The 10,920-nt window shown below is 39.2% G+C and overlaps 1 long non-coding RNA gene and 1 pseudogene across 1 annotated transcript in view; both read left to right on the top strand.

Annotated features, from left to right (window-relative positions):
- Positions 1 to 3,854: 3,854 nt before the first annotated feature.
- On the top strand, positions 3,855 to 4,028 carry LOC102904206 (COP9 signalosome complex subunit 9 pseudogene; annotated as a pseudogene).
- Positions 4,029 to 8,311: 4,283 nt separating this feature from the next.
- Positions 8,312 to 10,920, top strand: part of LOC143271642 (uncharacterized) — a 39,657-nt gene continuing 37,048 nt past the window's right edge. Inside the window, exon 1 of the long non-coding RNA XR_013048847.1 lies at positions 8,312 to 8,538. This is a non-coding gene — a long non-coding RNA (uncharacterized LOC143271642). The remainder of the gene's footprint in view (positions 8,539 to 10,920) is intronic.

The following is a 10,920-nucleotide window of genomic DNA, read 5'->3' as shown; positions in this document are numbered from 1 at the left end:
GAATTTGAATAATCTTCCCTCCCGCATTCTTTAAAATCTTATCAAATAGCACAACAGTAGAGGATGTCATACCACAGAGTTCAGTTTCTCTGTGGGGAAGTATCTCCTTGAAAATCCCTCCTGATGTGTTATCCAGTCTGAGTTCAAAAGTCCCTAATGTGGAGGCCTTTGACAATACCTTTGGAAGGTTGTGTTGCACATAGAAGACCAGCATATATTGCTGAATAACTAGGGTCTCAGTAATGGCTGTCCTTTGTGAGAACACTTTTTTTCTCTCTCATTTTGTTCTTGCCTTTGAATATTCTGTCAGTTGCTCTCTGTATGTATTATGTGAATTGCCTCTTCGTAAATCCATTTGACTTACACCAAATTCTAAACAGTTTATAAGCAATTGTGAAATATTTGATTTGAATATTTCATGCTTGGGAGTTAGACTCAGCAACACTTTGGGTTTTTTTGTATAGGTAAAAATTTGACGTAGGGGAACCCATCTAGTAACCCATCATAACCATTTATGTAATTTATGTTATACTCAATACATATACATACATATACATATACAATATATGTATTGAGTATAATTATAATCTATTAATACACATATATAATAGATTTTTTTCATACAATAGATCCTGATTATGGTTTTCCTCCCTCTACTCCTCCCAAATGCTCTCCACCTCCCCTCCCATCCAGATTTAACTCATTTCTGTTTCTCCTTAGAAAACAATCAGGTTTCCAAGGGAGAATCAAGAGGGAAGCGGGAGGGGACAGGGAAGAAGGGTAGGAGTATGGAGAGAGAGACAACTAAAATTAAGAGCCATTTGAGGGGTATTATGGAAACTGAATACAATAGAAACTTCCTAAAATACATTCATATATTAAGGCAATCTAAATGAAATCACCAAATAATGTGGAAGACAGCCTCAATTGGCCATCTATTGTCACCAAATGAGACAAACCAGGATTAGGTTTCCTATAATTGACTTGTAGCCAAAGGGGTCCCATAGGACTCTCCAAACAACCCAGGCTGTTGCCAAGATTGTAGGTTGCTCCCTCTAAACTGACAGCAAAGTCCCATTGCTGAAGACAATATGCACATAACTCATTGAACATGGAGATGTTGAGTGGAACCTACACAGAGCCTTCTCCCCTACCTCTGGTACCTTTGGTATAGGAAGATACTCTGTATGCTACCAAAAGAGAAATGTAAACACCCACCAAGCCATTAAACCCTCTGGTCTACAGTTGTGTCCTGCCTGCAAGATGTGTTGGTGGCAAAAAGCTTGTGGAAGCAACCAACCAATATCTGATTTGACTTAAGGCTCACTCCACAAGATGGAACCCATACACAACACTGCTTGGGTGACCAAGGACCTAAGACTAGATAGTCCAAGGACATAGGGTAAAACCAAATACTACTATTGTACTAAAGGAACATAGCAATAAAATGACTCCTAATGACTTTCTGCAACACTAATACATCAATATCTTACTTAGCCATCAGAGAAAATTTATCCTCAAGCAAATGGGAACAAATACAGAGATGCACAGCCAGACACTTTGCAGAGAGTGAAAGATCCCAGAGTACTCAGCTCTAAATGGGATGTCTTCATCAAATTTAATCCCTCAGTGTTCATGGAACCCTGCTGAAGAGGAGGCAGAAAGAGAATAAGAGACAGAGGTGATAGAGAACACCAAGAAAGCAAGGCCTTCTAAATCAACATGCACAAAGCTTGAATGAAATTACAGAGAACTGGATGGATCTCTGCCTCCAGAAGGCTAGGATTAAAGGTGTGTGTGCCACCAGTTTCTGGACTCTATGTCTATCTAGTGGCTGTTCTGTTCTCTGACCCCAGATAAGTTTATTAGGGTACACAATATATTGGGGGACACAATATCACTACACTTATTCTTCCTTATGGATGCCAGGCCTTTGCTTGGCTTGTTTCTTGCCAGCTTTTCTTAATTTGTCCAATCTACATTTTGCCTCTGGGCTTTTGCCTTCTCTATTATATATACCTTTCTTTACTTCTTACTCTGTGGCTTTCTGTGCTGCTTGGTGGCTGGCCCTGATGTCCTCTCTCCTCCTCCTTATCTTGCTCTTCAATCTCTTTATCCCATATTTCTCTTCCTATTTATTCTCTCTGCCTGGCAGCCTCGCCTATCCCTCCCCTGCCTAGCTATTGGCCATTCAGCTCTTTATTAGACCAATCAGGTGTTTTAGGCAGGCAAAGTAAAACAGCCTCACAGAGTTAAACAAATGCAACATAAAAGAATGCAACACATCTTTGCATCATTAAACAAAAATTTCATAGCATAAACAAATGTAGCACATCTTAAACTAATACTCCACAACAGATAATACTCAACTTCATATGGAAAAGCAAAAAATCCAGGATAGCTAAAACAATCCTATACAATAAAAGAACTTCTGGAGATACAACTATCCCTGATTTCAAGTTGTACTACAGAGCTATAGTAATAAAAACTGCATGTATTTGCATAAAAACAGACAGGTAGATCAGTAGAATTGAATTAAAGACCCAGACATATATCCATACACCTATGGACAGCTGATTTTGATAAAGAAGCCAGAAATACACAATTCAAAAGAAAGCTTCTTCAACAAGTGATGCTGATCTAAGTGGATATCTACATATTGAAGAATGCATTTGGGGATTGATGTGGAAAACTAGTACAGTGGAAACTCCCTGAAATCTTTGAAAGTGATTCTAGGGAAGTTTCCTAGCAAAGGGGAGGAAGGGGGAGTGTAGAGCAGCCATCTTCTATTGGTAGCCAAGGCTTCCAGCAATGAGAATGGAATATCAATCCAGCCACATACCTTATGTTTACAATCTGTCCTGCCTCCAAAATGTGCTAGGGTAATGATGATACAGAACAAGTAGACATGGTCATCGAATGACTGGTTCAACTTGAGGCCCACACCTTAAAAGGAAGCCCACATCTGACACTACCAGAGGTTGGAGAGAGACCCAGGATAGAATCAAACAAGAGTAGGAATACAGTTCAATGAAATGATTGCTAAAGATGTTCTGCTATAGTCATAGACTAGAGCCTAGGCCAGCCATCAGAGAAGTTTCATCCAGCAACTAAGGAGAACAAAAGCAGAAACCCACAGCTAAACATGCGGCAGAGCTTGGGCAATCCCAAGGAAGATGGGAGAGGAAGGATTGTGGAAGCCAGGTGTTGAGGACACCAGAAGAACAGAGCCCACAGAATCAACTAAGTAGGGCTCATTGGGGGTCACAGAGACTGAAGCAATGATCAGGGAGCCAATATGAGTCTGAGCTAGGTCCTCTGCATATAATTTATGGTTGTGAGTCTTTGTGTTCTTGTGGAACTCCTAAGAGTGTGACTGGGGGTGTATCCTACTCTTTTGCCTGATCTTGGGACCCTTTTCCTCTTACTGGGTTGCCTCATCCAGTCTTCAAATGAGGATTTGTGTTTAGCCTTATTGTAAGTTGTTAAGCTGTGTTTTGTTGATATCCCTGGAAGGTCTGCTTGTTTTTTGAAGGGAAACAAAGGAGAAGTAGATCTGAGGGAGAGGGGAGGTGAGGGGGGACTGAAAGAGTGGAGGTAGAGGAAACTTCAGTCATGGTATAATGTATGAGAGAATAGTAATAATAATAACCAAGATATGATATAGAAATGATAAAAAGGCAGATTATTAAATCTACTTTAATCCAAAAACAACTGTTAACCTTATATATTTTAAATCAGTATGGACTTTATTTTGTTATGCTGTATATATCTTTCTACTTTTGTTTAAGGTATTATGTTTATGCTGTTCATTTAAAAATGTAATATATGGAGTGCAATGCTGCAGCCCCAAGATGAAGCCAGCCGTGGATGAGATGTTCCCCAAGGGCACCAGGCCCTACGTGGACCTGGATGAGGCTAGAGGGGGCACTGGCCTCTTGATGGACTTGGCAGCCAATGAAAAGGCAGTTCAAGCAGACTTTTAAAATGATTTTGTACATCTCTCTGATGATGATGATGTCCAGTGAAGCTGTCCAGTCATGTATGCTCCACATTTGTGATGTGTCTCAAATGTGTCAGGACACGATCAGATAATCATAGAGACCTTGCAAAGATCACTAGAAATCAAGAACTGGTGAGCCAAAGAAGGGGGACTGTCTGAACTTGCTGGGTGCTACTGTCTCCAAGAATGCTAGCCCCTTGTCCTTGTTTAAATTAAAAAACAGTACCATAAAAATAAAATAAAAAATAAAAATGTAATATATAATTAAGAAATATGGATTAATATTCATTTATAATAGCCAATTTATAGTCCATGTTAGGTATGTTTTCAAGGTCATACAGAGATATATTTCAGATAGATAGGCAATTTTCAAACACTTAAAAGACCTACAGAATATGACCTTTTAAATGTTTTAAGAACTTAGACTTTTCATGACAATGAGACACTTCTGCTCTTGGCAGCACCAATTATTTCAAAGAGGATGGTGGGCATGGAAGAAATTCCACATGGAGCTTTTTTTATAGCAAAAGCTAGCCATGGGGGCAAAGAAAGTGCCCTTGCCTCGACTGCTGACAGTGTTCTATACAAATTGGACAAGTAGGACACACCAAATAAATTGACTAAAGAACTTTACCAAGACAAGGTAGGAAACTTGTTCAAAAATCCTGCTGCACAGGTAAGTCTGTCAGACATGCTAAGCCTGTAAGCCAAAGATGGATGCCCCAATGTTGTAGAGGAACTTTGAGTGACTGTCAAGGCAGCCTGATCTCCCTGTCATTAGGTAATATTACATCCTTCTGGGGTCTTTGATGGCATTGAAGACTAAATAGTATAATTTTCCTTAGTTATAATAGAAAGTAAATTAGATACAAAACTTTAGACACACCAAGATAAGATAGATAATTATTTTCTCTAATTTTATCAAATGCAAATGGATTGGATATGTTACTATAATTCTTACTTAATAACTGTTTATGTTTTACTATATAAAGGTTAAAATCTTCCTTTTTAATTAGACAAAGAAAAAGGGAAATGCTGTGGGATAATGCTCTTGTATACTGTAAAGATTTGTCACTCGAATTGGTTTAATAAAATGCTGATTGGCCAGTAGCCAGGCAGGAAGTACAGGTGGGACAATCAGACTAAGAGAATTCTGGGAGGAGGAAAGGTGGAATCAGGAGCCACCGGCCAGACACAGAGGAAGCAAGATGAGAATGCCATACTGAAAAAAGGTACCAAGCCATGTGGCTTAACATGGATAAGAATTATGGGTTAATTTAAATGTAAGAGCTAGTTAGTAATAAGCCTAAGCTACTGGCTAATCATTTATAAGTAATATTTTTTTTAAAGATTTATTTATTTATTATGTATACAGCGTTCTGCCTGCATGTATGTCTGCAGGCCAGAAGAGGATACCAGATTTCATTATAGATGGTTGTGAGCCACCATGTGGTTGCTGGGGATTGAACTCAGGACCTCTGGAAGAGCAGTCAGTGCTCTTAACCTCTGAGCCATCTCTCCAGCCCTATAAGTAATATTAAGCCTCTTAGTGATCATTTAGAAATGGCTACAGAATGGGGCAGGACAGAGAAGTGTTGCCCTAAAGGTTACTATGTTACCCTTTTCTTCTCTCTTCTCTCACTCTCCCAAACACTTCTTCCACTGAGTATTTTTTATTCTTCCTTTTCAGCCTCTTCTTATCCACTTATCCCTATTTGTCACTATGATTTTTTTTTTCGGTTTCCACTACTGACCTATACGCTTTGGTATGGGATTGCATGCAGTTTTCTTTTTTAAATAATTGATATTATTATATCCTCTGTAATTCTATTTACTTCACATTGTGTTCTCACATATAGAAAATTAATACACAGATATCATTGCATGAGCTTGGAAGAAAAGAAAATAGATGTTTGAAAAAATTCCATGTTATGTGAAATTCCATTATGACAACTAGTTATTACATGGACTCAAAAACCATGTAGATTATTGTTGAAAAGCAACCAGCATTAGCTAGATTTGTTTCTTTTTTTCTGCATGAGGAAGCTGAGCTGAAAAAAGTCAATTTGTCAAAGGCCATGTAGTTAATGGAACACCTACCAATAAAACTAATCTGTCTGCTGAGTGACCTTTTATGACCTGTGGATGCCTATGCATGTCCCAATATATTCACTGTTGAGTTCTTCAGTATTTGTTACTGCATTATATCTGCATTAAAAATGATTGCAGGCTTAACAAGAAGCCTTCATAACATACTGTCTCCACCTTGTTTTCCTTCCCTGGCTTTAATGTCATATCATGATGATTTAGACACCCCTTGCATGTATTTTTGTTAAGTATTATTTGGTGAAAAATATTTTTCTTGCATTAGGCCGCATTTTTAAAGTTGACCTTGGTGTTGAAAAAGCCTTGCTTCATTAAGTGGTATTCTGAGACCTTGTCTCCCTTCATTCTATTCACACCTATTTCAGATCTGCTGCAGATCCATTCATCAATGGATAGAAGAAAACATACCAAAAGGAAGGCTAGCAAAGTGTTGTGTACCACTAAGTGAAATGTAACATTGTAGGTAGGGCTAGTAAAGGAGGCAGGGATGCTTGCAGGCTGTCGAATGGCTGGAAATTGCTTGGAAAGGACATGTTGCATTTAGTGTTTAGACAACTCATGAAACCATTTATTGTTTAAAACTGTTTTGAGCCTGGGAGAGTAACTTGTAAAGTTAAATAAAGTGATTAGATGTATTCTGGGAAGTAAAGGGTGAGCTAAGGATGATTGGGAAGAGAGTGCTAAGGGCTGTGTCTTAGGGACAACATTGATGAGTTTAAATAATGTCAAAATATGTGTAAAATAGTAAAGTGTCTAGAGATATTTAATAGCTTTTAAACTTTTAATAAGTCCATTCTGGTTTTATTTAATGACCAGTTAGGGAAACCTTTCTTACTGAAACATTAGGATGTAGACTCATAAAATAAAACACAGCTTTTTAGTGGATGTAGTGATACTGCAAGACTTGATGAGAATAAAGAGAGTCTAAATTAAACAATAATAATCGGGAAGCAGAATGTTCCTGGGGATTAATGACAGACTGGATGGAGTTGATGGACCATGGCTGTTCTGTGGTCCATTAACCTCAGTTGATCATTAATTCCCAAGAAATACCTGATGGTGAGGTCATTACTACAATTATCACCTTATAGAGGAGAAGGATTCTAGACTCCAGAGTGGTGAAGTTAAAAGGGTGGTGATTATTTAATCTAATATGAGTGTTTCACAAACCAGAGGGTTAAAGTGAGTATTACACAGACCAAAGGGCTGTAAGGATCACTTGGGTTCTCAGTTTGCAATAGGGAAGGAGGAAGAAATTGACATTCTTTTCATAGAGGTTTTGGTGATTGTAGGGCAAAGAGGTATGGCAGAAATACACATAGTAATGGCAGGGGTGTGGTTTGTTTGTACTGCACTTGCTTAGCATGTATAAGACCCTAAGTTGGAGATGTACACATCTGCACACACACCACTAAAAACAGAAAAAAAAATAGTGAAGGCATTTTGTTCAAATTTGTCTTTCCTCTTGAACAACAATTTGTGTGATGCTGAAAGTATTTCTATTGAGGAAAAATTTTCAATAATGGCAGAGTTTGGGCAGGATATTGAGTTTGGCATAGGTACTATCTCATTTACACCAGTTTTACTGAGTCAAACTCAATAAATAGGACAACTGAAGTGGACTAGGAAGAGCCTGAGATGTATTGAGTGCTTACATTCTTCAATTTTCATTGAAGGTCCTGAGATGGGTGACAGTACCTCTCAGTTCCAGTGGAGCCCTGGAGGTTAGGTAGTACATACTTAAGGAACCAGAGATCTTCTTATGGTCAGGTCCACCATAAATAGTGGAAGAGTTTAATAGGAAAATATGCAGCATTTTTTGTGTGTAAGCAGATCTTCCTAACTCAAATTATTGATGCTATTTATTTAATTTTGAGATTGACTCATTCTAGATACTGGGATTTGAGCAAAACAAAAATTATTTAAATGGAAATCTCCCACTGTTTTAATTGAAAATTGACTTAAGGAAATCCTACAGGCATCTGCTTCCCTGCTCTCCTGCTGTGAGATCCAGTGGTGCCAGAGGGTGGCTAGGATGCTGGTGATATTTCAAAGCCAAAAAGAGTCTATGACTAAATGGAATTTGAATTGAGAGATTAAAGCTTGAAAACACTCCAGAGTTTTCCATGCTGACTCACCTTCTAAATCTTAAACTCTTGTGCTAATTTCAACTTTCTTAGCCTCTTTAAACGGTCACATTCTTTCAGTTCAACTATCTGTTCTTCCAACAGTTGTCAGTCACTCCCCATGTGCCAAGAACCGTGTTGAAAGTCTAACAACAAGTAAGACATAGTTCCTGACGTCTAAGAATCCCTATTGCAGAGGCACTGACATGAAAGAAAAGAAGAAAGCCTATGAGCAACTGAGATAAAAGGCAGAAGCACAAAAAGGAAGTGGTCCATCCCCGGGAGAGATATCAAGAAAGCCAGGTAAGGCACCCTGAAAATCCTTGATCTGAAGGTAAAATGATGAATGGGGCTTGTGTTGTGGCCTATACAGGATGTGGCTTTCTCCATAAGAACACAAGAGAACTGAGCACATATGTGAAGGGCAATTAATTCAGAACGAACAGGAAAAAGGGAAAGTGACTGGAGAGGAGACAAAGTGTCAAAAGCTGTGGATCATGAAAGGCTTTTTACAGATAATGACAGTGACTTTGGACTTCACGGTAGATTTATTATAACATTACATATTTAGTATATCATGAGAGTCATTTATGATTAGATCAGAGTAATTGTAACACAGAGTCCCCTGCTAAGAGTGAACTAAAGTATGTTAAGCAGGAAGTGCTGTTCATATTTATGTGTTATTTAGGGCTGAGCACTTAGGTGGAATAATTTATCAGAGGGCTTCTCCCTGGAGAGTACTAATTCTCCTTTTCTTAGCAGCCATTAATTACAAGTAGCTCTTCATTTAGAGTAGGTCCATACGAGATCGAACCCATCTGTGTGAGCATGCCCACTGATGCTGTCCTTGTGCGTGTCTCATTTATGCAACTATATTGCTGGGATTTGAAGGGCGTAGCTTCTGTCATGTCTGGGCAGCACTCTCTCCCAGCAGATGTCCTAATACTCTGGTTTCTGTTTCCTACTTCTTCTTCTTCTTCTTCTTCTTTTTTTTTTTTTTTTTTTTTGGTTTTTCGAGACAGGGTTTCTCTGTGTAGCTTTGCACCTTTTCTGGAACTTGCTTTGGAGATCAGGCTGGCCAGGAACTCACAGAGATCTGCCTGCTTCTGCCTCCTGAGTGCTGGGATTAAAGGCATGTGCCACCACTGCCCGGCTGTTTCCTACTTCTTGATGCCACCCCCAGCCCCTCAGAGAAAGTGGTTATGTTATAGTTGTATCATTTGGGGGTGTGCACTGCAAAGCAGTTCTCTGGATTTTGGCCAGTTGTGAATCTCTGTAGTAGATTCCATATGCTGCTGAAGTAGAAGCTTCTTTGATGGGGGTGGGGTGAGAATTAAGTTTCTCTGTGTGCATAAGAGGAATATGCAGAGATTACACTTCGAGATTATGCTGGTTTGGGAAAGTGAAAGCAGTAGCTTCTCCTCTAGGGTTCATGGCCTCACTAGCCTTGAGCAGTTACAGTGCCAGGGATTACTTCCCTCCCACTGAGAGAATCCACGTCCAATTAGACAATTGTTGGTCACCCCTATGATATAAGTGGCATTATTACACCCATGGATATACCCTACTAGGCTGATCATCATTATGGTTGACAGGCATTACATCAGGGTAGGATTATTGATTACTTTAGTCTCTTGGCAGTTTGCACATCTTCTGATACTATGAAGGCCGCCTAGTCATCAGAGGAGATTTCAGGTCAGTTACAGATCAATTTCACCAATTCTGTTTCCAAAGTATGTGGTGTTTTCAGCAATAGGCTCTTACCTTCAAGATCTGGAAAGCAACCAAGGGCAATGGCAATAGTTTATACAGTTTTGGGAGTGTGTTGGATTTCCTGGACCAACAATTTGAAGGGATGTTTCCAAAGCCTGGCACCAGGTTTTTGTTTGTTTGTTTGTTTTCCATGGTCTATAGTCCTTGGGAGGAGCATTATTAACCCAAGGAACATTATGTCATATATCTATATGCCTGTGTGTGTTGTTTATGTGTACATGGGAGACATGTTGTTTATGTGTACATCCAAGCAGTGGGCACAGGAGGGAACAATAACAGTTACCAGAGTAGAAGATTGAGGAAGATGGAGGGTCTGGAACCACTGCTGGTTTGAGTAGCAGGAAGATACCATTCCATAAACTGGAGAAGGGACAGGAGTTTGTAGTTGCAAGCTGTGGCAGAGGGAGGGGAGGAAGAGAATATGAGTTTGCTGCTATCCATATTGTTTCTCAGGTTTGGATGAGTAAGAAACATACATGTGATGTGTGGAAATATTTAGCAGGATGTTGTCTGGGCTAAATTTGAATATTTAAATATTTAAAGTAATGTGGTAGATAAAATTGATGGTAAAACTACACAGACCAAAAAAAGAAGATTGAGGAAAGGGTTTTTGAGCACAACATTTAGAAGAAAAATGAGCATAAGAGGAACAAAGGAGAAATTGGAGAAGAAATTACAGGAAGGCGGCCACAGAGAGGTTCAGGAGACAAGTGTATATAGACAGAGAGAACAATGTAAGCTGCTATCAAAGAATAAAAGTGTTCCTCGCTTTAATTTAAAGTTGACTGGTCACTGGTGACTTAGTGTATTCTCAAGAAGGTGGGTAAAGAATGGCAGTGGGTCAGAGTCTGGTACGGCTCAATCTAACTTGCTGGTTAACAGTGTAATCAAAACTGGAACCCAAAGCCTCCG

Source organism: Peromyscus maniculatus, chromosome 2 (assembly GCF_049852395.1).
Source record: "Peromyscus maniculatus bairdii isolate BWxNUB_F1_BW_parent chromosome 2, HU_Pman_BW_mat_3.1, whole genome shotgun sequence".
NCBI lineage: Eukaryota > Metazoa > Chordata > Mammalia > Rodentia > Cricetidae > Peromyscus > Peromyscus maniculatus.
The sequence above is the reverse complement of the archived record's forward strand: the minus strand, read 5'-3'. Positions and strand labels throughout refer to the sequence as shown.